Below are 27,897 nucleotides of genomic sequence, written 5' to 3'. Positions count from 1 at the left end.
AGGACAGAGATGAAGCCAGGCTGGGCTCCAGTGAAGGTAAAAGGTACTGGTGATTGTTAAATCCTCTCTAACAGTGGCCTCCCCGCCTCTCCAGCCCTAGGGGGTTGGTGGGCTGGACAATCACAGTCAAGAGGAGAAGCAGCTCTTAAAAAGAGAAATGCCCAAGCAGGACATTGGCTGGGTCGAGGGCAGGCTCTCCTGACTGGGTCCGCAGGGGCAGTCTGTGAGGCTGGAGGCTTGGTGCCCCAAGGCAAGGCTCCCCTTCCTCCAGTCACCAGCAGGGACACAGGCTAGAGCCCAGCATCTTACTCTTCCCCTGGAGGTTTATATTACCTGCCTAAATAGTCAACAGTCTTAAAAAAAATAATAACTTCCAGGGAAAAATTATCAGGATGTCCAAAGAGAGTAATCATTAGAGGGATAGGTTTAACAAGTTGAACACACCTAGCTGGATGGGACAGAATTAATGTATCAAGTGAACAAGACTTTAAAATAAACAAACATTTTATCTTCAAGAAAATATGACAGTATGTTGTAAACCTGAAGCAGAAACAAGCAGTTATAAAAAACTGGAAAACTTATTTAGAATGCTGGACAATATAGGTAAAATTATAAAAATTAATAAACTAGCCGTAACCGGGTTGGCTCAGTGGATAGAGCGTCGGCCTGCGGACTCAAGGGTCCCAGGTTCGATTCCGGTCAAGGGCATGTACCTTGGATGCGGGCACATCCCCAGTAGGGGGTGTGCAGGAGGCAGCTGATCCATGTTTCTCTCTCATCGATGTTTCTAACTCTCTATCCCTCTTCCTTCCTCTCTGTAAAAAAATCAATAAAATACATTTTTTAAAAATTAATAAACCACCAAGACTATCTATGGTGAAATTTAAGAACATCAAAACTTTCAGAAAGAATAAAAGCAAATAATCCACAAAAAAAACCCACAAGAATCAAATTGACATCCATCTTCTACATAGGATAAAGAAAAAAATTCTTATTTTTAAGAAGAAAAGTCAATAATATTTTCAAAGTGTTAATGAACTTAGAATGTAGAGGTCTAGTCATAGTAATTACTTCTACAGCTGTACAGGATGCTGACATGGTTGGATGGGATCGCAGACTCTGTTCTCTAACCATAATGCCATGACATTGGTATTTACCAATAAAGTTGTAACTTTTTCAAAAAGTTCCATCTGGAAATACTCCCTATTTAAAAGCACAAAGTAGCGATGAGCAATTATGAAAGCACTGTGAGTGGACACTTGAGGGAGATAGCTAAAGTAGGACTTGGCAGAAATGTGGGGCCTCAAAGAATGCATTTATCACCCAACCAAAAAGATTAAAAACAAATGAGACAAGCAATCAACTGAGGTGTAAAAAAGCAACAGTTATCAGATACAAATAACATAAAAGAAAATAATAAAGAGAGGATTAATAAAACTAAAGCTCATCTCTGAAAAGTATATCTCTGAAAAAAGTGGCTAAGAATAGATGACATGTAAACAAACAAACAAACAAACAAACAAACGTTTAGAAAGGGGAAATAACTACCTAAGTAATTGAATTATCAAAAGAATAATATGAAATAGAAAGTCAAAATTTTGAAAAACTAAATGAATTGGGTGTGTTGAAAATATATATACATACATAATTTATATGCATATGATTACACAAGAAATAGAAAATTTGAATAGAACTGGAATCATTAAAGGAATGATAAAGTAATCAAAACCATGCCCTATCACCCCTAAGGCCTAGATCTAAGTTTTATAAGTTAGTTTTACCAAACTTTCAAAGAACCAAGTATCTTTATTTTATACACATTGTTTCAGAAAATTTTTAAAAGGGAGAACTTTGCCTGACTTATTTTTATGATGCAAGTATATATCCTTGACTCCAAGATCAGATAAAGACAATAAAATAAAAGAAAGTTATAGTTTTATTTAATTTGAATTTCCTAATTAAATTAGAGGCCCAGTGCATGAAATTCGTGCATGGGTAGGGTCCCTATGCCTGGCCGGTGATCAGGACCAATCGGGGCCTTCCAGCTGCTGGCCGGGGCCTTCCTTTGTTCTGATGCATGGGCCTAATTCCCTGGTTTTGCACCAGAAGCACACTCATTGTATTACTGTAGAATTATGGGACTAGTTTAACAAACTGATTCTAAAATGACTATCTTATACTAATAAAAGAGAAAAATGGTAATTGGCGTACAACCAATACCTTTTTCATTGGCTAATCAGCGAGATATGCAAATTAACTGTCAGCCAAGATGGTGGCTGGCAGCCAGGCAGCTGAGAATAGGAGGCTTGGTTGCCTCAGCGATAGAGAAAGTCAAGGATCCCCGCAGCTGCGGGGCTCTGAGCTCCTGAAGCAACAACTCCAAAAGATACAATGTTTCAATTATAGAAGCTAAAAGATGGCGGTTAATTTGCATTCTCAGGCTCCAAGCAGAGCGAAGCCAAACAGCCCTGAAGCAGCAGGGCAGAGAGGCCTCCCGGGCCTGGGATCAGCGGAGGCCGGAGTCGGCCCAGCAATCAGGGAGGCGAGAGTCGGCCCAGCCCCGCAATCAGCAGAGCCTAGAGGCCCCCCAGCCCCGGTTATCATCCGAGCTGAGAGGCCTCCCGGCCCCGCGATCAGCGGAGCCGAGAGGCCTCCCAGCCCAGGTGATCAGCGGAGACGAGAGGCCTCCCAGCCCAGGTGATCAGCGGAGCCGAGAGGCCTCCCAGCCCAGGTGATCAGCGGAGCCGAGAGGCCTCCCAGCCCCCGTGATCAGCGGAGTCCAGAGGCCTCCCAGCCCCGGTGATCAGCAAAGAGGCCTCCCGGCCCGCTCCAGGCCCGTGATCAGCGGAGTCGGAGGCCCCGGGATCAGCGGAGCCAAGAGGCCTCCCAGCCCCGGTGATCAGCGGAGCCGAGAGGCCTCCCAGCCCAGGTGATCAGCGGAGCCAAGAGGCCTCCCAGCCCCGGTGATCAGCAGAGTCGAGAGGCCTCCCAGCCCAGGTGATCAGCGGAGCCAAGAGGCCTCCCAGCCCCGGTGATCAGCAGAGTCCAGAGGCCTCCCGGCCCCGGTGATCAGCCAAGAGGCCTCCCGGCCCCGCGATCAGCGGAGTCGGAGGCCCCGCGATCAGCGGAGCCAAGAGGCCTCCCAGCCCAGGTGATCAGCGGAGCTGAGAGGCCTCCCAGCCCCAGTGATCAGCGGAGTCCGAGGCCCCGCGATCAGCGGAGCCGAGAGGCCTCCCAGCCCCGGTGATCAGCGGAGTCCAGAGGCCTCCCGGCCCCAGTGATCAGCCAAGAGGCCTCCCGGCCCGCTCCTGGCCCCGCGATCAGCGGAGCCGAGAGGCCTCCCAGCCCCGGTGATCAGCGGAGCCGAGAGGCCTCCCAGCCCAGGTGATCAGCAGAGTCGAGAGGCCTCCCAGCCCCGGTGATCAGCGGAGTCCGAGGCCCCGCGATCATCGGAGCCGAGAGGCCTCCCAGCCCCGGTGATCAGCGGAGTCCAGAGGCCTCCCGGCCCCAGTGATCAGCCAAGAGGCCTCCCGGCCCGCTCCTGGCCCCGCGATCAGCGGAGCCGAGAGGCCTCCCAGCCCCGGTGATCAGCGGAGCCAAGAGGCCTCCCAGCCAGGTTATCAGCAGCCGAGAGTCCTCCTGGCTAGAGATCAGCGGAGCCGAGAGGCCTACAGGCCATGGTTATAAGGAGCCGAGAGGCCTCCAGGCCAGGGATCAGGGGAGCCGAGAGGCGTCCTGGCCCTGGGATCAGCAGAGCAGCGAGGCCTCCCAGCACCGGGATCAGTGTGACAGGGTGCGGAGCCCCAACCCTCTGATCGGCCCTGCTCTGTGTGTGACAGGGTACAGAGCCCCAACCCCCCTGATGGGCCCTGCTCTGTGCATGACATGAGTGGCGCTGCAACCTCCCTATGGACCCTGCCTTGAGTGTGACAGGGGGCGGTGCCCCAACCCCCCAATCAGCCCTACCCTGAGCGTGACTGAGGGTGGCATCGCAACCTCCCAATCCGCCCTGCTCTGTGCATGACAGGGGGCGGTGCCCCAACTCCCCAATTGCCCTGCTCTGAGCCCGACCAGGGGCTGCACCTAGGGATTGGGCCTGCCCTCTGCCACCCGGGAGCAGGCCTAAGCCAGCAGGTCATTATCTCCTGATGGGTCCCAGACTGTGAGAGGGCACAGGCCAGGCTGAGGGACCTCCTCTCCCAACCCCGAGTGCACAAATTTTTGTGCACCGGGCCTCTAGTCTTATATAATAAAAGGCTAATATGCAAATCAACTGAACGGAGGAACAACTGGTTGCTATGATGTGCACTGACCAGCAGGGGGCAGATGCTCAACACAGGAGCTGCCCCCTGATGGTCAGTGCACTCCCACAGGGGGAGCGCCACTCAGCCAGAAGCCAGACTCATGGCTGGTGAGTGCATGGGCAGTGGCGAGAGCTTCTCCTGCCTCTATGGGAGTTGGACATCGCCCAAGGGCTCCCAAACTGCAAGAGGCCGCAGGCTGGGCTGCGGAACCTCAGTGCACAATTTTGTGCACCAGTCCTCTAGTAAAATAATAAAGGTTCATCAATTCTAAGATAATGTTGAAAAATAGAAAATAGGGATGTTCACCCTACCATTTGCTATAGATATGAGAGAGGTGGCATGCACATCAATGAAAAAAGGATGGCTTATATATAGATGCTATTTGGAGAACTTGTTTAGTATATGGAGAAAAATAATTCAGATTTCTATCTTCTACCATACACAAAAATAAACTCTAAATGAATTATAGACTTAATGGATCCATGGGAGGAAATGGATTACAGACCTAAATGTAGAAGGTAAAATTATATTAAGAAGATGAGGGAACGTGTGTGTGTGTGTGTGTGTGTGTGTGTGACTTGAGAGTGGGCTTAAAGGTTTTTAAAGCAATACTCAAAAAGCACAGATCATGAAGGAAAAACATGGATGGACCCGACCGCATTAAGAAATTTTGTTTGGTAGAAGACATATAGATGTAAGTGACAGATTGGTGATAGACTTGGAAATGTTTGAAACTTTTAAAACTTGACAAGGAATTAATTTCTAGAATATACCAGGAACTACCACAAATTTAGAAAAATTTAAAAACTTTTTATAAAATTAGGCAAAAGATATAAATTCAGAGGAGGCTTAAAAATATACAAAGAGATGCTCAACATCACTCGTGATGAAAGACACACAACACAAAACAAGATGCCATTTCCTATCCATTAGAGCAACCATTGGAAAGCACAGTGCCACCAGGTAATGGAGAAGATTTTGGGAATGAGAACTCTCCAGTCTGCTGGTGGGAGTATAAAATCAGACACCCTAGAGCAGCGGTTCTCAACCTGTGGGTCAAGACCCCTTTGGGGTCGAATGATCCTTTCACAGGGGTCACCTAAGACCATCGGAAAACACATATATAATTACATATTGTTTTTGTGATTAATCACTATGCTTTAATTATGTTCAATTTGTAGCAATGAAAATTCATCCTGCATATCAGATATTTACATGATGATTCATAACAGTAGCAAAATTACAGTTATGAAGTAGCAACGAAAATAATTTTATGGTTGGGGGTCACCACAAGATGAAGAACTGTATTAAAGGGTTGCGGCATTAGGAAGGTTGAGAACCACTGCCCTAGAGAGCTGTTTAGAGTTTCTTTGCGAAGTTATTTATATACTCCATAATCCAGCAGTCCCACTCCCGGTATATGCCCCAGAGAAGTTCATGCTCAAGTCTAGGAGGAAACATAAACAAGGATGCCCAAGGAAGCATTGTTTATTATCAGAGAGCTGTCTAACCAACACACCCTTCTCGGGGAACGGGGAAGTAATAATAATATATTAGCTAGCTAGCTTTTGGTTTTGAGCACTTACCTATGTTCCAGTGCCAAGCATGTTTCAAAACTCATATAATCCTCATAAGCACCCTGGGATGTAGGTACTCTTCGTGTCTCACTTTATACATTAGGAATGTGAGGCACAGAGCAGTTAACTCATTTGCCCCAAATCACATAGCTAGGAAGTGGAAGAGCCAGCATATGGTAGGTGTAAGTGAACTGCTCTCTAGTAGTCAGAAACCATGCAGTAGATTTAGTGACAAGAGCTTAAAAACACAGTGCTGAGTAAAAAGTGAGATGCATAACACAATACCACTCCTGTAAAATAAAAACACATATATTCGCCAAAAATATTAGGTGTCCTTCAGTAAAAGAATATATATCCAAGGACATTTGAGTGGGTCTCCTCTCTCTCTCTCTCTCTCTCTCTCTCTCTCTCTCTCTCTCTATATATATATATATATATATATATATATATATATATATATATATCCTCCCTCTCTATTCCACTCTCTCTAAAAATCAATGGGAAAAATATCCTCAGGTGAGGATTAACAAAAACACTCCCCACAACAACAAACAAACAAACAAAAGGAAACCAGTGCCATTAAAACCAACTTGGGACAGTTGAGGAGCCAAGGACAGTGTGGCGCAGAAAGAAGACCAACACGGAGGGGCCCTTGCATTGGCCACATTCACTGAGGGCTACTGGGCACAAGCAGGGAAAGCGAGCAGGGAAATGAAGATTTTTGCCAATTGCCTTTGCCTTTGTAGAAAATGGAAAGAAGGCCAATGTTCTCCTTGTTGTCTGAAAAGGTTTATGGGCCACCTTTCCTCACTGCTGTTTCCTGGACATACTAATTGTAACAAACCCCTCAGGAACATGAATTTATGGAGCAAAAGCTATTTAAAAGTCTCTCTCTCTCTCTCTCTCTCTCTCTCTCTCTCTCTCTCTCTCCCTACACACACTCACTCACTGCTTCCAGATTCTCTACAGTTTCATGGTGTTTTTCCCCTCTCACAATGGCCATTGCTGTGTTATAGAAAGAGTTCCTAGAAAATCTAGCCATGGCAGGGGTTGTTTCCAGACATGGATGCATAGAAGCAGGTGTTCAGGTGTGGTGTGTGTGTGTGTTTGTGGATGTGGATGTGTGATACATGCTGGTGGATGTACCACCCCCCATCAAGAGATGGTATGATGAACATGGATGAATTTCTGTCTTCTAAAAAATCTTTTTATTTGTTGTAACTCACATTCCAGCTGAGATTTCCACAGGTCTACGGGTTTATGAAGCCATGGTGGAAAGGTGGACTGAGGGAGGCGCCCGACTCAGGGCTGGATTGCCTGTCTGGTAGGATTCCTCACTCAGACCCCCAACAGGTGTCACAGGTGGAGGCACCTCTAGAGAGGTTCGCTTTGCTCTGCTCCTCAAGTACTGCAGACAGAGCGGCGGCTGGCGGATAGAAGAGTTCCTAGTCTTGGCTCTGTCTGTCCCCAGCAGTGAGACTTTCTTCACGAAATAAACAGGAATCATTAGGCCAGTCCCACTGACCTCTCAAGGGGAGGGGTGTGGTGTGTGAGGTGCATGAGGTCCAACCTGCAAAATGCTTTCAAAACCATGAAGTGCTGTAGAGCATGCTTTTTTTTCTTCCTATGATAACACCATGTGTTTTCATCTGTACCTTCCAGGAACCTCATAGACTCTTGGAGTCTTTCCAAGTCTTAGTGGGGTTTGGGGGCGGGGGGATTGGAGTGAAGCTTGTTCCATTTCACCTATAGGAAACCCAGGAACTGTTCCCAGATGACAACCCGTGTCAGCAAGGCAACCGAAGCCCCATGTCTGATCGATTCCTTCTTAGGAGGAGTGATGTTTACTGGAAGGAGGGGTGGGGATGGTGGTATGGGTCCAGGTCAGAGTCCACACCTGTGGCTTGGCCTCGGCTGCCCTGAGCGAAACTTACTGGGTTCCCTGGTTCCCCTTTTTAAGGAGCCATGATTTGGTGAGGGTGAGTAGGATCCAATGACGCACTGAGTTCATCTCAGAGTCCTGGAGAAACACTTGGCTTTTTCTGTCACACAATCTGCATCACATTTGTCTTTGATACTCACTTGCTTTCAAAACACCTCAGCATAGTTACCCCCACAATGTTGTGTTACTTTCAACTTCATGCTTTTGAAAGACAAAAGCTGTCCACCTTTACAACACCAATAGCTGTAGATAAGCCATGGGCGGAGCTATTGTGACAAAATTTCGGTTTCATCCATCAGAAGCCAGGAAGCCTCTTTCTCTTTTTATGCACCGCTATTGTCAGAGTGTAGGGATCTCTATTAATAGACTCAACATTTCATGCTGCCAATGATTTTCTAAGAGGAGGCAGTCATGCAGCCAACCAGGCTCAGCTGGCCCCTTGCTCATGGAGAAGTTTTGTCAGAGTATGTGGGCATAATTGGGTTATGAGGCTGCTAATATGATTATACTGCCTGGAAATGCAAAAGCCAGAGTCAGTTAAACAGCAAGGTGAAGTTATTTCCAGCTGATCAATTGCAGCATCTCCCAGCAAAGTTGAGGCCTGGGTGACAGGAGAGATGGATTTAGCAGACAAGCTGCTCTTTCTCTCCACTGGTGCCCTCCCCTTTCTTTTCTTTTTTAAAAAATACAGTTTAGCCCTAACCGGCTTGGCTCAGTGGATAGAGCGTCGGCCTGCGGACTGAAGAGTCCCAGGTTCGATTCCGGTCAAGGGCATGTACCTTGGTTGCAAGCACATCCCTAGTAGGGGGTGTGCAGGAGGCAACTGATCAATGTTTCTCTCTTATCGATGTTTCTAACTCTCTATCCCTCTCCCTTCCTCTCTGTAAAAAACTAATAAAATATATTTTTTTTAAAAAATACAGTTTACATTCAATATTATTCTGTATTAGTTTCAGATGTACAGTACAGTGGCTAGACAATCATGTACTTTACAGATCACTCCCCACCCCCATATTTCAAGTATCCACCTGGTCCATACATAGCTATCATATTGACTATATTCTTTATTCTGTAGCTACCAATTTGTACTTCTTAATCCCTTCACCCTTCTCACCCAGCCCTTCAACCTCCCTCCCCTCTGTTAACCGTCAATCTGTTCTCTGTATCTGAGTCAGTTTCTATTTTGTTTATTGTGTTCTTTAGATTCGTTACATAAGTGAAATAATATGGTATTTGTCTTTCTCTGACTTATATAATACCCTCTAGGGCAGTGATGGCGAACCTTTTGAGCTCAGCGTGTCAGCATTTTGAAAAACCCTAACTTAACTCTGGTGCCGTATCACATATAGAAATTTTTTGATATTTGCAACCATAGTAAAACAAAGATTTATATTTTTGATATTTATTTTATATATTTAAATGCCATTTAACAAAGAAAAATCAACCAAAAAAATGAGTTCGTGTGTCACCTCTGACACGCAAAATAGTCATGAGGATGTGTATAGCATTTCTATGTATAGCATAGAAAATATGCTCAATAATGTTGTAATAACAATGCATGGTGCCAGGTGTTTACTTAAAATATTGTGGGGAATCACTTTGTAAAGCATATGAGTATCTAATCGCTATGCTGTGCACCTGAAACTAATACGACATAAACTGAAAATTGAAAAATCAAATTTAAAAAATTTATTGGCTTCTCACCTATTTGTTTTTATGCCTTCATTTGGACATTAAGAAATAGGCAACCCTAGATGGAGCCTCAAACTTTTTAGAGTTTCATTATCTTTGAAATCCCAATGTCTGGCAAACATTTTTCTACATGGCCTCCATCCCTTCCTGCCTCTCCTGGGTGCTGCTGGTCTCAATGGAAGATGCTTCTCAGTCTTGCTGTAGCACATCATAGACAGCTGAGAGCTGACACTGACACAATGGGGCTGTATTGTCTATTATTCTGTGATTGATTTAAAAAACACACAAAAACATGTGTCCTAATAACTTCCTTATTTCTCTAAAACCTTAGGTTTACCCACCCTGGCCAGCTTATAGCCCAGTGTCTCTCCTGATTGACTCATTAGCATAAAACTCCATTGTTAGCTCACCACTATTGTTCATTCTCAACAGCTGCAACTACAACTTAAGCTATTCAATAGGCACTAATTCAATGCGTTATAACTTCTGATTACAACTGTGGTTACCATCTGACAGTGTTTCTCATGAGAAACAAAGATGGCTGACTCACGGACCTGACAATCTGATAGTAGCCCAAAATTGTGCCTTCTGTATCACCTTTGCTGCTAGACAAACTCCTCCACCCATTTGCTCTAAGTGAAATTGTTGCCTTAATTTTGGAGCGTTCATTGTTTTTGGTGGGAGTTAGGGGTCTCAAACAGGGCCAGAAATGAAGAGGGTGGCTGTGGCAGAGTGTTAGTTAAGCATCACAGTGGTATGCAGCACACTGGGCATTTGCCCAGCGGGTTCTTATCCTGACTCTAATGCTTAATTGTGTGACCTGGATCAAATCATCACTTCTCTGCACTCATCTGGAAAACAGACAGTTTGGTCTCTACATGTCACACAAAACACTGAGGTATCAGATAAAGATATTAGGCCGTCTATGACAGTTATCTTTTAAAAAATCTCTCTGAATCCTGGTCGGTGCCCTATGTCAGGCACTCACCATCCCTGTGTGGTATGAGGGAAGGGGAAGTTTATTATTGGAAGGTGCTGGCAGTGGCCTCCTTCCTGATTTCCGAGCTTTAGCAGACTGCAGTGTTTTGCAATGTACCCATGCCTCGTTAAAATGTATTATCTAGTTTGAACCAAATTAACCTTCATAAAATGGATGAATGATTTCAAGATTCCTGCAAAGAAATTCATGGATTAAACATAATAGTAATTTTGCAAGGACAAGAAAAACAGCAGAATACCCCTTCTCCTGTGCCAGGAACAATCTCTCCATCACTATCACCGGGAGATGAAAACAATAGAGGATCTAATTGCACCAGGTAAGAAATTGACTTAAAATCCCTGAATTCTCTAAGCTTTAACAGTGTGGACTTCCTCTTGTTAACAATGCACTTTGTGTGCTGTGCCCATTGTACCCTTGTGAGTTACCTCCCAGCTCTAATGATCATTAAAAGCAAGCAGGGAAACAAACTGAACTTTTAGTTGATGTACCAACAGTTTAATACTTGAGATATTTGAATTGAGGTATTTCAAAGCATAACACTAAAGTTAAAAATGATACAAAATTCTACCATATTGTTCTCACTAAAAATATAGTTATGGGTAATATTTTAATGAGAGCAAAAAGCTTTGCATAATTAATAACTGTATTCGAATATATTAGGAATATTTTTTTATTTTCATGGCATCCTCTAAAACATATTTTGTGTTCACTTGATAATAAATATATTAGTACAGAAGTACTTAAATCATAAAGAAATAGATATGTGGGATATAAAACAGAAAGCAACAAATGAACCACACAACTCATTGACACAGACAGCAGGTGGTGATTGCCGGAGGGGGAAGGGTGTGGGGAGACATTAAAGAGGGTAAAGGGTCAGATAAATGTGATGGGAGTGACTAGACTTTGGGTGATGAGCACACAATGCAATACACAGGTGATATATTTTCAATTAAAACTTGTATTATCTTATTAACCAATGTCAAATTTAATCAATGAAGAGAAATTCATATTTAGGGTGTGCACCAGCATTTTTATAATAGAGCACAGAAGGGTACGGATATGGGCCAGGTCACGGGGCAGCAATCTTCTGGTTGTGATGTCCTCCCTGCATCTCCTTCAGAAGCCAGATCACAGTCACAGGAAGAAGCGTTTGAAGGATATGTCTGGATCTAACATCTAACAATTTTTAAAGCCATCAAGTAACCCAGCTTTGTGTCACTGTGGGACACAGAAACACTTATGGAGGAGCATGTTTTTTGCTATTTCAAATGTCCCTCATTGCTGAACTACTCATAAACACTATTCTTTTTAGGGATTAGTGGAATGGATATTGGACAATAAACGGGTCTGAGGCCGCCTGTCACTACTTGAGCCAAATTAAGCAGAGACAGGGTTAAATCACATATGAGCACTTATTCCAATAATGCTGGCAGCATGGGGAGAGCGGTTGGTTACCCTGGAAAATCTGCTCTGACCCCCTGGCCTGCTGGCTGATTATATACGGGTGAGGGAGGAGCTATTTGCAGCTGAGAGTGTAACAGGGAGAAGGGGAGGGAAGGGTCTGCAGTTTTGCAGTGTGGCCTTCAGGAGCTCGAAGTCCAATAAAAATGCAGCTAATCTCCTATGATGTTACAAACACCTCAGTCAGTCCCAGGGATCAGAAAATGGGCAGCATTCCTGAGGCAAACTCCCAGAGTGGGGTCAGGGTCCAGGCATAGCAACCAAGGCAAAGCACATCCTGTCCTTGGTCTGCTTTTAAAATGTATTTCTTTTCTGAGCAATGGACCCATCCGGGGTTTGAGGCATCTTATCTTTTTACAGCGCTGTGTTTCTTTTTGCCGCACATCTTCCAATTTCCTAGGGTCTGCAAGAAAACTTCTTACCTATAGTTAGTTAAGGTGAATAATTACTAAACAACTGTGGCTCTATTCTTATTACATGTCCTTCCCCACTATCATTCTGATGAATTTGGTTTCTTCTTTCTGAACTTGAATTTCCTAAAAAGTATCAGACATCTGCTCTTCTTGATCTGAGCATTGAGGTTCTTCTGCCAGCTGGTTTGTTACGAAGAGGTAGGTGGACCAAATCATGGGTTGGGCATATCCAGGGCCCTGGGCAATTCTGGGCTGCCATCATTTTTCATCACAGGGTGAAACTGGCTGAGAGATTTACATTTCACTAGAACTGGTGTCCAACCGCTAATGACGTGTTCCTCATCTCTCTGCACAGGGAATAGTTCTATCTTCGGCTGAAAAGCTCTGCCTGGCATCAAGAAACACGTGAAAGATCACGTAACACTCCCCCATCTGTCATTGCTATCCAGAGAGTGAGACCTGATCTACTTACTTCTCAGGTACGTCTTCCACGAGTCTCTGCAGTGTCTCTGGAGTTCACCCGCAGTACAGATTGACTGCAGGACACAGTTCCTCTACAGAGCACCCAGCGGCCACCAGGGCCAGTGGGCCACCACAGCTATGGAATTCACGCAGCAGGGTTCTGCCCAAACCAAACCTGCACCCGGTAAGCAGGGCAGAAGGTGCCTGGAGAGAATAGAAACAATGAAGATCGACCCTCAACCCTACCCAGGGATCCTCTTCCCTCTACTTGAACTTCTTCAGTGGCCCTCGAGGAACTAACCACTCCATCCTATGTAGTTGCTGTCCACTCTACCTGGAAAGACTTTGCTCTCACTGCTTATGTGGCAATCACATGTCCATCCATGAGCATTAGACCTCGTCACCTGTGTGTCCCCAGGCCTGGTGAAGGGCCTGGCACAGGGTGGGTGCTCAGTTCTTCATACATGTCTGTGGAATGAATGCGTGAAGGAGGGAAAAAACCATCATCGGCTGTCCCTCAAGATTCACACGTAAGGTTCTGCTGGCTCAGCAGATGGTTTCACTAGGAGAGTTTAAAACTCCGGAGGGTGTCAAATAACTGCATAATGCACTTGAAAAGAGTTAACAAATGTTCAAGGTTAGAGATGACCATGAATCAGTCCTCACCTTTTCAACTACGTAGATGATCTCAAAATTGTTTGAAAAATAAGATTAATTTTCTTATAAAGATCATTTTCTGTTATCACACTTCAGTAAATTTAGAACATGACAAAATTTTAAAAAGAAACTTTGAATCAGAAAAATCACAAAAAACTGAAATCTTACAATTATTTAGAAAATACAAAAATAAAAATGCGATAGCCCTGGCTGGAGTAGTTCAGTTGGTAGGAACGTCTTCCAGTACACCAAAAAGTTGCCAGTTCAATTCCTGGTCAGGGCACTAACCTAGGTTGTGGGTTTGACCCCTGGTTGGGGCATGTATGGGAGGCAACTGATTGATGTCTCTTTCAAATCAAACATTGGTTTCTATCTCTCCTTTCCTTTCTCTCTCTAAAATCAATAAAAACACATCCTCAGGTAGGGATTAAAAAAACCACTTACATTGAAATCTGTAGATTAGAGCTAATGTTATTCAAAGAGGAAAATTCATAGCATTTACTACTTAACTAAAAATTAAAGTGTGGAAATGAACTGAAAAACTAAACCTTTATCTAAAAAGGTTAGATATGGGAAAAAAAAGAAACACAAAGAATGCAGAGCAATGGAAATAATATCGAAAGAAAATGTTTTAGAACTTGGAAAGTCTGAAGACTTGATGAAATAACAGAAGAGCTAATTATACAGTGGCTATTATTTTTTTCTGTTAAACAGAGAAAGCAGAAATACAAAATTGAAAACGAGCAAATAAAAAACGAAGACATAGAGGAAAATGACTTTTCAGAGCCCATCATCCAGAATGCTGTGGAGGGAGGTAGAGAGATGGGGAGCTGGTGGCAGCTATGGCTTGGGCTTCTGAGCCCCCTCTAATCCCCCACTGGTCCCCACCTCCCCTCCCATGTGAACAGCCTGGTCCCTCTTGGTGTTGACTGCCTGGTTCCCTGGGGACAGGGTGTGTGTGTAAGGAAATTCCCATTTAGGCTGCAAAGGATTCCAAGGCAGGGCCCAGAGCTGGTGTGATCCTGTTCAGGCTGGGTTTGTCCCTTGAATACATCTTTTACTGAGGGGTCAAGAAGTCCTGCTCTGGCCTTATTTGTACTTTTTAATGCCTATTTATACTAAGAAAGATAATATTCAAGTAGAAAAATGCCCAATTCTTCTTCTAAAGGTCTCTAGATGTCGGATTATTATACAGATGGAGGGAAATATAGACCTTCCTTCTGGGAAAAATGAATGAATGAGTGGACCAAGACAAAGCCATTTTTTCTGACCTTGAGGATGACATATAACCCCATGGGCTCTGCAGATGGTCCTCTCAGTAGAGCTTAAAACCCCAGGGAAACTCCCCTAAACAGCTCCAGGGACATGTTACAGGCCCTAGGATAGCTTTACTTTCTATAAAATACTACTTCTCACGTTCAACATGTCCAGATCAGCGTTCTTAATGTCAACTCCCAGACCTGCTTTATCTCTCTTCTCCATCTAACTAAATGGTCTCACCATCTGCCTGTTGCTTAAGCCAAAACCCTAGTGCTCATCCTTGACTCCTTTCTCCCCTCCTGACTCACATCCAGTCTCCCGTGAAGTCTTGTTGAGACTGCCACTAAAATATTTCCCAAATTAGTATGGTTCTCTCTCTCCCTCTCTCTCTCTCTCTTTCTCTCTCTCTCTCTCTCCACTACTTCCACCCTGGTCAAAGCCACCATTATTTCTTGTCTGGAGTTCTGCTTTTTGGCCCTGGACTGTCTTTCTAAACGTAAACTGACCACATAACCCTCCTGGTAAAAACTTTCCAAGGTCTGTCCTTCAGATTTGTGATAAAATCCAGACCCACTTCCCTGGTCTGTAACCCAGTCCCTGCAACCTCTCCTGTCACACAGTACGTTCCAGCCACCGTGACCCTTTTTCCTGTCTCCCAGGTTTGTTCCTAACGTAGAGACTTGCATTAGCTCCCTTTGCCACATTGCACATCCCCAAATCTTACTAGTGAATTTCTTTTGTCAGATTTAAGTTTAAACACCATGTCTTTGAAACCAATTCAACCCCATTCACCTTATCACATCTCCCATTATATTTTCTTTTATTTATTTATTTATTTATTTTTAATTAAATCTTTATTGTTCAGATTATTACATTTGTTCCTCTTTTTTTTTCCCCCCATAACTCCCCTCCTCCCAGTTCCCGCCCCACCCTCCGCCCTCACTCCCCACCCACTGTCCTCATCCATAGGTACACGATTTTTGTCCAGTCTCTTCCCACATCCCCCACCCCCCTTCCCCCCCCAAGAATAGTCAGTCCATTCCCTTTCTATGTCCCTGATTCTATTATAATCAACAGTTCATTCTGTTCATCAGATTATTTATTCACTTGATTCTTAGATTCACTTGTTGATAGATGCATATTTGTTGTTCATAATTTGTATCTTTACCTTTTTCTTCCTCTTCCTCTTCTTAAAGGATACCTTTCAGCATTTCATATAATCCTGGTTTGGTGGTGATGAACTCCTTTAGCTTTTCCTTATCTGTGAAGCTCTTTATTTGACCTTCAATTCTGAATGATAGCTTTGCTGGATAAAGTAATCTTGGTTGTAGGTTCTTGGTATTCATCACTTTGAATATTTCTTGCCATTCCCTTCTGGCCTGCAAAGTTTCTGTTGAGAAATCAGCTGACAGTCGTATGGGTATTCCCTTGTAGGTAACTGAGTTTCTTTCTCTTGCTGTTTTTAAGATTCTCTCTTTATCTTTTGCTCTTGGCATTTTAATGATGATGTGTCTTGGTGTGGTCCTCTTTGGATTCCTTTTGTTTGGGGTTCTCCGCGCTTCTTGGACCTGTAAGTCCATTTCTTTCACCAGGTGGGGGAAGTTTTCTGTCATTATTTCTTCAAATAGGTTTTCAATATCTTGCTCTCTCTCATCTTCTGGCACCCCTATAATTCTGATGTTGGTACGCTTGAAGCTGTCCCAGAGGCTCCTTACACTATCCTCACATTTTTGGATTCTTTTTTCATTTTGCTTTTCCGGTTGGATGTTTTTTGCTTCCTCGCATTTCAAATCATTGACTTGATTCTTGCGCTCCTCTGGTCTGCTGTCGGGCGTCTGTATAATATTCGTTATTTCAGTCCGTGTATGCTTAATTTCTAGTTGGTTCCCCAATATAAGATCGAGGGTCTTATTAGTTTTCGTGTAGATCTCATTAAGTTTATCGGCAGCTTCTAAACAGTTCTTGAGAGACCTTAAAAGTGTGGTTCTGAACTCTATATCTTCCTTTGACAATTTTGTCCTGTTTCTTTGTCTCCGCATTTTGTTATGCTTCCTTGGTGCACCCCCTAGTGGTCTTTGTTTGCAGTCTTATAGTTAAATCTTGATTGTTGTAGCTAATTCCAGGGAGGGTTTGACCTCCAGGCCAAGTGGCTATGAGAATCAGCTGTGTCACCAGTGAGAGAACTTCTGTCCTCTAGGGAGGTGCTAATCTAGCCTTTGCCTGAGGCTATCCGGCAAATGCCTCTGTGTAGGGCTTGGGCGGGGCGGGTCGCACAGGATCAACAGGGTGGGCCGGAGAGAGCAGTTATGACAGCTCTCAGTCCTGTCCCCAGGGGCTCTGCCTCTCTGAGTCCCAGCACCCGCTGCAAAGCTCGGAGAGAAAGCTGCACTCGCTCTGACCGAAGCCAGACAGTCCCGCTTCTCCTGTTTGAGTCTGGGTCCCTAAAGACTCGCCCGGATCTGGTGCTCAGAGTCTGCGACTCCCTCCCGATTGAAAACAACAACCGCGCCCTCCGCCGCCAGCCCGCTCCACGCACTCCGCACCTCAGAATTTGACTTCAGCACTGCGCCTCCTCTGAGTGTCCGTGTGCGTTTCTCTTTCCTCCTAGTTGTAGGACTTCCACTCAGCCAGCGTTCCTGTGATTCTGGGTGATGTCCCTTCTATTTTTTGGTTTCACTTTTGAGTTAGTTGTTCAAAGCAGCAAACTCCAGCGTTAACCTATGCCGCCATCTTGGTTCTCTCTCCCATTATATTTTCAATACAATATGTACAGGGTGGTCTAAAAATCTTCGTGCACTTTCATACATCGGTGGAAGTGACCAGTAATGAGTTTATCTGTCCTATTCCTTCTTAACCTAGAAGCAGACAAGGATTTGGGTTAATTTCTTTTCTTATCAGATGTGCTATGGAGCCCTTTCAGCCATTCCGGAGCAAGGAAAATATGCTCGTGAACACCCATCCTGTATGAAATGCCTTCCTGGACCTCATGCTTCTAAACCAGGTGATCACTCTCCCAGCGTTTTTTCCGTTCTGGCTCTGTCATCTTGCATTTTGCACTATTTTGGCCTGTGGACCTCTGAGGGGCTGGGGGACAAAGAGGAGTCCCTGGTTCCGATAACCATCTTGGGGCCACTGTCTCCGGCCACTCTGCAGCGAGCCTCACTAGGGCAAAATCCTAGGGAGGCAAGCAAGAAGCTTTCCTCCAAACTCACCCACTTTTAGTTGTTTTGTAAAACCCGATTTCCTAATCATGTTCTCAGTCCCCTCTAGACATTTCTTTGTGATCAGTAAGTGTTGAGTGAAGGCTTGGCCAGAGGGGAAATTGATAGGTCAAATCTATGTGAGAGGGAAGGAAAAGCATCAAGGTTATGCCATGAGCACAGTTTCCATTAAAGGAGCAAGACTAGTACACGTGAGAGAAACTGTAAGCTGCCTAGAACTCATGGGACAAGAGAGCAAAACAAAGAGCCAGGCAGTTCAGTGGTGGGTTTGGCTCCCTCCGATGGCAAGAGCGAAAGGGACCCACATGTGGACAAAAGGTAAGCTGCAGCTGCTGGCAAGTGCTCCCACCCCGTGGCCCCACAGGAACCCCGCCGCAAGCCGCAGCCCTGGGAGGAGAAGGAAGTGGGTGAATGAAGCACACGGTCCTCAAAGCACCTGCGTGGAAGGTCAGGGGAGATGGCGAAGGGAGCTCTGTGTAGCACAACAATGAAGAATAATTATGAGGGGGGAATCGGGAGTGAAGCATAACAGGGTTATGTAACATTAGGATTGACAGAGCCTGCAGGTCGGCGGACCTCCCACTCCTGCTTTTAATCAGATCAGGAGCGTAAATGATACATCCAGAGCTTCAAGCACATTGTCTCATTGTCATCACTGCTGAAACAAAACGAGCGTCAAAAGAGGGACATGCTCCCCTCCTGGTGCCCTAGGGGAAAGAGGTCCGGGAGGGACCATCCCGGCAGCCTCTTGCTTGGTCAGGGTGGGGCCTGCTCAGAGTAGGAGCAGTGCTGAGCAGATGTCGTAACCTTCTTATTATCAGTCAACAAACGCAGGTAAATTCACTTTGTTGGTTTACGTTGTTAATAGTGTCCTATCAACTGCTGCAGTTAAAGGAGTTAAATTTGTGAAGAGCTTAGAACAGTGCTGGGCACTTTTAGCTATTGTTTTCATAATAATTGTTATCATTATTGAAGCTATGGGGTTTCCGCTACTGAATTCTGCTAGCCCGTCTGAACAAACACTTCTCAGGGTTACTCGAGGGCGATCAGGGCAGTTCGGATCAGTTCAGCTTGCTTGCTTGATGGGTTTAACAGGCATGGAGGAGGAAAGGTGGACCAAGCATGTCAAACTCAGATAACGAGGCATGCGGCCTACTGGCCGTGAGTTTGACATGCTTGGTGGTCACTGGTGCACACTATTCCTTTAAAATAAGTCTTTATTGTTGAGCTGTCCCCCCTTTTTCCCCTACTTGCCCCCCTCTATCTGGCTGCTGCCCCACACCATTATTGTCTGTGTCCATGGGCAATGCATATATGCATGTAAGTTCTGGCCTAATGTCTGACATTGGCACCTTCTCTAAATGAAATGCTCTCCAGCCTCCTATCTCCCTTTAGCGATGTCCACAATATGCGTGGCATGCCCTCGAAGGCGTGTGCAAGCTGCACACCTGTCGGCAAAGCAGGAACCTACTGGTTTGCAATGTGGAGTAACACTAATGGGGGGGAGGGCATATGATTCCGCTGGGATTTAAGAGACTTGATTGATGAGCTTTCGCTCCAGGCTGCATCCTGGACCAGGAGGGAGCAAAGGCCAAGGCCCCTCTGGGGACACAGAGCACACTGCCCGTACTCACCTCCTCAGGCACACCCGCTGGTCTCCTAGGCGGGGCCTGTAGACGTTCACAATGTCCAGGAGTAACTCCCCAACACTGGACTACTGGCAAGAGGGGTGTCAGCCAGGGTCTCTAAGGGTGAGATCCTTTCAGTTAGGTTGCCTGCCCCTGAGTCACGTAGCTTTTAAGGACTGACCTGCTCACTCTCTCACTCACTGCTCATTCCCATCCTCACATCTTTGCCATTTGCCCGAATCTGCTCAGAGACTCTTAGTCTGCCTCTGGGCTTTCCGCCTCTGTTGATGGTTCTTTCTCCTGCTTGTAGAATCACCTCCACACTCAGATGAACCCGAGCCAGGCCTCCCTTCATTGTCTTAGCTCCCTATCCTGACTGCCATGCACAGTCTGGGAAAAGGTCGCCCACTGTAGGGGAAAATGCCCATCCCGGGTTGTCCTCCATGGGCCACCCTGACACCAGCTTGCACAGGGCCCCTGGGGGGGTTCTGGGAGTCAAGGCCCAAGGCCTGGGTCTTGGCTAGCCCTCTTTAATGCCAATGGTATCAATCTGTTTTCTATTGGAAGCAGAGTACCCGTTGTGTGTCAAACAGGCTGCTGTTGGAAAGGGCAGGCTCTCCCTTGGGACTCTGGGCAAATGCCAGCGTGTCCTTTGGATCAATCCAACCTTTGATGAAGGCTGTGAGGGGAATAGTCAGGCCGTGATCACTGTTAAAAACATCCCTTTCTCTTCCCTCAGCAGGGCCACCCCATTTTCCAGAATGGTGTTGATATATTGCTCTGAAATAAACATTCAACCACCTTGACCAAGTTTTTTGGTGGGGAAAAATAATATCACATGTCTTTGCATGAACTAACCATATAAGTCCTTTATGAAAAATGTGAAGTGAATTCCTGGGCCGGGGTGTTCTTAAAGTGAACATGAAGATTTGAACCTCTTGATTTGCATGATTTTGTGGAGTTTTCTGAGTCAAGTGAATAGGGAACCATTTTCAGAGGTTCTGGCTGCTTTCAGGAAGAGAGCACAAAGTCTTATTCTTGTTTCCCAAACAGGTACTTTGTATAGTATACCTAAATAGGAAGCAGCCTTCTAAAAATATAACTTGATGTTATCAGACCTGTTATTTTTTATTTTAAAACATCTTAATTTTACTGGGGGCACTAAATTTATTTTCTGATGCTTTTATCTTTGTATATTTTTTATTTTCTCCATACCCTTTCATATCTTCTCCTAATCTATCATTCTATATCATAACTCTGAACATTTGCTTATGTGGTTCCCACTGCCTGGAACACCACCTTCTCTTGCAGTGTCCCTCCACGCTCAGTAACCAAATTTCTACTCATTCTTCAAGACAACTCAGAGGTCACTTCCTCCAGGGAGCCCTCCCTGTCTTGACCTCCTCCCAAATCCCACCACTCTAACCTAAGGTTCATCCCCACTGACCTCATACACCCCATGCTTATATTTCTCTCCCTACCCACATTTCAATTAAAATTTCAGTTATGTCTTTCTTCCCTTTTAGACAGTAAGCTTTTGGGGGAATAATGACTGCATTTTAGTCACAGTTGCATTTCTAGCAGTGATTGGAAACCTGACACATAAAAAGCTTAAATTGGCATTGTTGACACCATACACTAATCTCTTTACTCTGCCCCCTTTAGATACCTTCCTTTCTTGAGAAGAAACTACGTGTCCTTGGCATACCTGCCATGAACTTTTCTTATCTTTCGTGTGGCTAACGTGTAGGGCTGCTCAACAAATTTAGTTTTGCAGTCTACGAGTATATATCCTATTGTTTATATCAGAAATTTTAAAACTTTTTGGTCTCAGAAGCCCTTTATAATCTTAGAAATCATTGTGGACAACAAAGAGCCTTTTTTATTGATTAAGTTATTACATATGTGTTCTTATCCCACATTACCCATCCCCTCCAACTCATGCCCTCACCCCCTGTTGTCAGTGTCCATTAGTTAGGCTATATGCTAGCATATAAGTCCTTTGGTTGATCTCTCCTCCTTACCCCCACCCTCCCCTACCTTCCCTCTGAGGTTTGACAGTCTGATTGATGCTTCTCTGTCTCTGGCTCTGGTTTTGTTCATCAGTTTATGTTGTTCATTATATTCCACAAATGAGTGAGATCATGTGGTATTTATCTTTCTCTGACTGGCTTATTTCACTTAGCATAATACTCTCCAGTTCCATCCATGCTGTTGCAAATGGTAAGAGTTCCTTCTTTTTTACTGCCGAGTAGTATTCCATTGTGTAGATGTACCACAGTTTTTTAATCCACTCATCTATTGATGGGCACTTAAGCTGTTTCAAAATCTTAGCTATGGTGGAAAAGAGCCTTTGTTTATGTGGATTACATCTATTGATAGTTACTAAATTATAAATTAAAACTATGAAATAAAAAAATACCAAGTCACTTAAAATAACAATAACAAGCCCATTACATGCTAATACCAATATTTTTGAAACAAAAAAAAACATTGTGAGAGTGGCATTATTCGATATCAGGGTTTCCTATCCTTGGCACTACTGAAATCTTGGACCAGGTAATTCTTTGTTGGGGGCTGTCCTGTGCACTGCAGGGTGTTTGCAGCATCTCTGAGCTCTACCCACAAGATGCTGGGAGCGCTCCCTCCTTCCAGTTATGACCAAAACTTTCCCTGACACCACCTTGGGTGGGTGAGGACATCACCTGACTGAGAACCACTGCTTTATTTTTCTACAAATCTTTTCAATGTCTTAATAGTAGACAGCTCAATTTTTATTTCTGCTTTTACATTCAGTCTGTTAAATATGTTGTTTTGGTTGAAGTATATGATGAATTGCAGTCTTACACAGATATGTAGTTGGAAAAGGGACAAATATTTTAATAGCTTTAAAAAATAATTGTGCATAGTCTTCTGTGATACTACAGCAAAATAACAAAAAAGTGTTTCCTTAAAGTTAGTTATGTGGAATCTGAAACCATATTAATGAACTTTTCCTATTCTGTGACATTTAAATACATTAATTTATCTTAAACTTTGAATGGATCTTTTACCCATGTGAGATTTTTATAACATTATACATTTATTTGGAAAATGTTTATGCAGGTCTTTTCAATGTTGAAACATTTCATTATGCAACATAAAAAGAAATTATATTTGTTGCTATTGATCTTTTTTTGGTTGTTGTTGTTGTTTTTCTTCCTTTTTTTTTTTTTTTTTTAAATTAAGGGTCCCTTACTGGTCCTGCTTCCACGAGTGGCTGAGACCAGGTGGAAAAGGGGAGGGGAACCAGGCAGCACGGGGAGGGGTTATCTTCACAACATTCCATTTATACACAGAACTAAACAGACAAGCACAGTCACTATTGTGGTTAGAAGTTGGCAGCATGGGAAAGGGGGGGAACAGGTTGCAAGTATGGGTATCATTAAAAAAAATACAGGCCTTCTCCAAAACTGGGGTGCCTGGGGTAGGCAGGACTTGGTCTGCTTCAACCCAAGAGGAATCAGAAGATCAAAAGCTGTTTGGGAAGGCCAGGACCGTCAGGGGTGGAGGGAGAAGGAAGGTCCAGGGGGTGGGGGGCTGTTTGGCAACTGGGTGAAGGGATTGCCCTCCTCCTGCTGGGATCCCTCCAGCCCCTCCGGTCTGGCAGAAGGGGGGCAGCCTGAAACCCCCCCACAGGCAGGTCTGGGGCTGCCAGATGCTCCAGGCAGGGGGCTGGAGGGGGTTCACAAAGGCTTGCCCTCCAGGGAGATGACAGCACTGCCCCCCAGCTTCTCTGCCAGAGTGCAGCCGTCCTTGACCTCCTCGTAGCAGTTTGCTTGTAATTCATGCTTGATCCCCGTAAGCTTCTTCTTGATGGCATCCTTGGAGCTGGCATAGATCATTTTGCTCTTAAGAGGTGCAGACTCAGGAGCCCAGAAGATAAACACCAGGTCCTCCTTCTTGCTCTCCTTGGTCTCATAGGTTGGGTCATACAGGGCATAATGGCAGCCTTTGTCAGGCAGCATCTTGACGAAGGTGGCGTAGGGTCGTCTACTGTCTGGCCCACATCACCTACCAGGATCTCCTTGCCCTCTTCCAGAATGATGTTCTTCTTGTCTTCACTCAGGCAGAAGAGCACCGCCTTCTTGCGCTTCTTCACCTCCTCTGGTGTTGAGGACTTACGTACCTTCATGTCATTGAACACTTTGATGACTCCATCAGAGACAGCCACACCAGAGGCCATGTTTCCGAAAGCTAAAGGAGATAGCAAGAAGAGCCTGGAAAGATGAGCGCCGCTGCAGCTGCTGCCGGGATCCGACTGACGCTATTGATCTTATTAGAAAAAAAATAGGTGCTGGGAAACTGTCAATGTCACAAAGGTAGATGCAAATTTTCCAAAATTCAAATTTCCTCTTGAAGCTCAAATTTTGTTCTTGGCCAAAAAGTACTATTAATTTTTTTTGTTGAAGTGACTGGCTCACTCATTTTTGAAAAAAATATCTGCCAGATACCAATGTTTCATAGCCATAGGCTATCAATTGTTCTTTCAAGTAAAAAGTGTGTTCCATGTAGACAGTGGCTGGTACAATCTGCGACTCACACGACCACACAAGTGCTTGCCACGACCACCACCTTATTTTGATATTCATTTTCCTTTTTGTCACAGAAAACATGCTTTGAGCAGTCTTTACATTTATTAATTCTTGTCCAGAAAAAATGCCCTCTCAAATCAACCTTGATGCTTACAAAAGTTACTGAACTACATAACCCTACTAAGTCGTTTTAGAAAGTGATTCCAGAACAATGGAAAATTCTCAAGCTCTCAAGATCCTGCTCTTTATAGGGCAATTCTTAGATTTGTGGAAATAGGCACTGCACTGAGCAAAGACTCTGAATTATAAGGGGCTCTCTGGCAAAATGATCAGCAGGTGTGAGCTTCAAGCGATCCAGTTCTCATGTCTTACAGTGACAGGTTTGCATGATGAAAAGGAAACAAACATTCAGTTCATCAAACTAAGGCTGGTGCAGCCACAGCATGAAAAAAGCTGCAGTCATGCGGGACAAGTGGATGATTCTATAAAGCTAAAACCTAAAGACTTAAAACATGGAAAGTTCGTGAAGTATGAGGAAGTAATAAAACACAAAAGTACCCAGCCTGCTTGGCTCAGTGAATGTCAACCTATGAACCAGGAGGTCTCAGGTTGATTCCTGGGTCAGGGCACATGCCCAGGTTGAGGGCTCGATCCCCAGTGTGGGGCGTGCAGGAGGCAGGTGATCAATGATTCTCTCTCATCATTGACGTTTCTATCTCCCTCTCCCTCTTTCTCTCCCTTCCTCTCTGAAATCAATAAAAATATATTTTAAAAAACAAAACACGAAAGTGACCATAAGAATTAGAAATATATGTAAATCTCGGACCTGGGAAATGGACTATAACAGCCCTCTAAAGGAGAAGAGAAACGCCTTATATGTCCCACAGCACTGCACCTTTGCCTTATTTTTTCGTGGTCGGTGGAACATGAATAGGAGCCACATTGTTGATTGGAGACATGTCATTCTCACATCTGACATTTGCTTCTGGGAAACAATGTGGTATATCCTTGTCAGAACTGTCTGAAAAGCTGCTACTACACTTGTAGAGTCCAGAGCTGATACCTCAATGAATGACAAACCATTCTTTTCTGCAAAAGCTCTTGCTTCACCTGTAGAAACTGCCCTTAAATGATGCAATGGCCCACAAGTATAATAGCAATGTCACTATCTGCATGATCTCTCAGCTCTTTCAGCTATCACTTTACAATTTCATATGTGAGATGTTTAGCAATGTCATAAACCAGTAAGACACCTACAGCTCCAAGGTAGTATGCTGACGTTATAGCCCGGGATCGCTCTTGCCCTGCTGTGTCCCATATCTGTGCCGTTGTTTTCCTATCAACCTGGATGCTTCCTGTTGCAAACTACACTCTAATGGCAATCTTGCTTTCAAGATTAAACTCATTTCGAATAAATAGAGACAGGAGATAACTCGTTCCAACACCCGACTCTATGATAAGGACAACTTTGAAGAGGCAGTCAGTCATACTTGTCTCATTTGTGGCCGAGTAGTGAAGGGGAGCAGCAGTGGTATTGGTGAGACCAGGGGGTGTCACTGTAGGGGTACCCCAGCGCCGAGCTTCAACTCACAGTGAATATTTTAAATCTCAGGAGTTGAGATTTAATAAAATACTGTTTACTGCTTCACCGAGGACATTCCTAAGTGAAAGTGGCTTCTTTTTCCTTCTGCAAGCTCGCAGGCACAGCAAGCCGCCCACCCTCAGTGTCAACACAATGGCAAAGGCAAATAACATCTTAGTTTTATTATGAAAACTAGAGGCCCAGTGCACAAAAATTTGTGCACTTGGCGGCGGGGGGTGGGGGGTGGGGGCGATCCCTCAGCCTGGCCTGTGCCCTCTCACAGTCTGGGACCCCTCGGGGGATGACCACCTGCTGGCTTAGGCCTTCTCCCTGGGGGATTGGGCCTAAGATGGCAATCAGACATCCCTCTGGCAGCCCGGCAGCCCTCGGGGGATGTCCACTTGCCAGCGGGGAGCAGACCTAAGCTGCAGTCAGACATCCTTAGCGCTGCTGAGGAGGCGGTAGAGGCTCCCACCACCACCGCTGTGCTGGTAGCCATCAGCCTGGCTTGTGGCTGAGCAGAGCTCCCCCATGTGGGAGCACACTGACCACCAGAGGGCAACTCCTGCATTGAGCTTCTGCCCCCTGGTGGACAGTGTGTGTCATAGTGACCAGTCATTCCCAGTCTTTCTGCTGTTAGGGTCAGTTTGCATATTACCCTTTTACTATATAGGATAGAGGACTGGTGCACAGGTGGAGGCCGGCTGGTTTGCCCTGAAGGGTGTCCCAGATCAGGGTGGGGGTCCCACTGGGGTGCCTGGCCACCCTGGGTGAGGGGCTGATGGCTGTTTGCAGCTGCTCACACTCCCTTCAGGGTGGGGGTCCCCACTGGGGTGCCTGGCCAGTCTGGGTGAGGGGCTGAGGGCCGTTTTCAGGCTGGCCAGCGACTGAAGCTCCCAGCCTCTCCTTTTTAAAAATTTTTTTTATTCTGGGATTTGTTTACCTTCTATAATTGAAACTCTGTTGCTGTCACTGGCGCTCCCAGCTCTGAGGCTGCCACTGGCTGAAAGCAGGTATCTGGGGTTTGTTTGGCTTCTATAATTGAAACTTTGTTGCCATCCTGCTCGCTCCAGCTCTGAGGCCACGGCTGGCTGAAAGCAGGTATCTGGGATTTGTTTAGCTTCTATAATTGAAACTTTGTTGCTTTTGGAGCCTGCTGCTTTCGAAGCTCAGGCTGCAGCAGGCGGGGAACCTTGGCTTCCTCCATCACTGGAGCAAGAAAACCTCCTGCTCACTTCAGTTGTGTGGCTGCCGGCCGCCATCTTTGTTGGCAGTTAATTTGCATATCTTGCTGATTAGACAATGGGAAGCATAGCGGAGGTACGGTTAATTATCCTTTTTGTCTCTTATTAGATAGGATAGTTTTGCTCTTGTTGACCCTGGCAGGGCTTTGTGGGCCCAGGGATGACCAAACTTATAAACCACAGCCCTGGTCACTTTGGTGAACAAGAGTTTACTATTGTTGGCATATTTATTGTTGGTTTATAAGTTTGTGTTTGCCCAGCCAACATCCAGGAGGCTTGCCCAGCCAATATCCCAAGTTGCTTGCTTAGCTTCCACTGGGTGGCAGGCCTGGTGCCAGGTCCTGAAGGGTAGCAGTTTGCACATGCCAGCTGAGTGTTAGAATCAGCAGGTGAGAGGACTTGTTGGAAATACAGACTCCTGGGCCAGCCCTTGCAAAACTTAATGTTGGGGATCATGAAGGGCAGAGAAGAGTTAAAACCACAGCCCTGGTCACTTTGGCAAAGTGCTCGCTTCCCTAGAGGATGCTGTAGAAATACCTAAAGACCTGAGAAGCAAGTATTTCTGGGGGAAAGCATGCTTGGGGGTCAGGGGGCAGGTGTTAATCAGAGAATTGCTCAGCAAGCCCCATATATCAATAAGCAGAACAGCACTTTAGCTGGCATTTTGAAGAAAAAAAAAACAAACAAAAAACACATACCCGCCTGTTCAGAGTTTAGAGCCTCATGGGGAGGGAAGTAAAAACTCCTGGATGGGACCATATTTTAATGACCAAAGATTATCTCCAGGATTTCTCTTCCCAAGTTTCTTGCTTAGCTTCCACTGGGTGGTAGGCCTGGTGCCAGGTCCTGAAGGGTGGCAGTTTGCACATGCCGGCTG

General features: G+C 45.1%; 2 pseudogenes; both read right to left on the bottom strand.

The window, feature by feature from the left end:
• Positions 1–23,240: 23,240 nt before the first annotated feature.
• On the bottom strand, positions 23,241–23,919 carry LOC132228048 (cofilin-1-like; annotated as a pseudogene).
• A 1,113-nt stretch (positions 23,920–25,032) lies between these two features.
• On the bottom strand, positions 25,033–25,682 carry LOC132226615 (ras-related protein Rab-11A-like; annotated as a pseudogene).
• Between the last annotated feature and the right edge of the window lie 2,215 nt (positions 25,683–27,897).

This window comes from Myotis daubentonii, chromosome 2 (genome assembly GCF_963259705.1).
Source record: "Myotis daubentonii chromosome 2, mMyoDau2.1, whole genome shotgun sequence".
Classification (NCBI taxonomy): Eukaryota; Metazoa; Chordata; class Mammalia; order Chiroptera; family Vespertilionidae; genus Myotis; species Myotis daubentonii.
The sequence above is the reverse complement of the archived record's forward strand: the minus strand, read 5'-3'. Positions and strand labels throughout refer to the sequence as shown.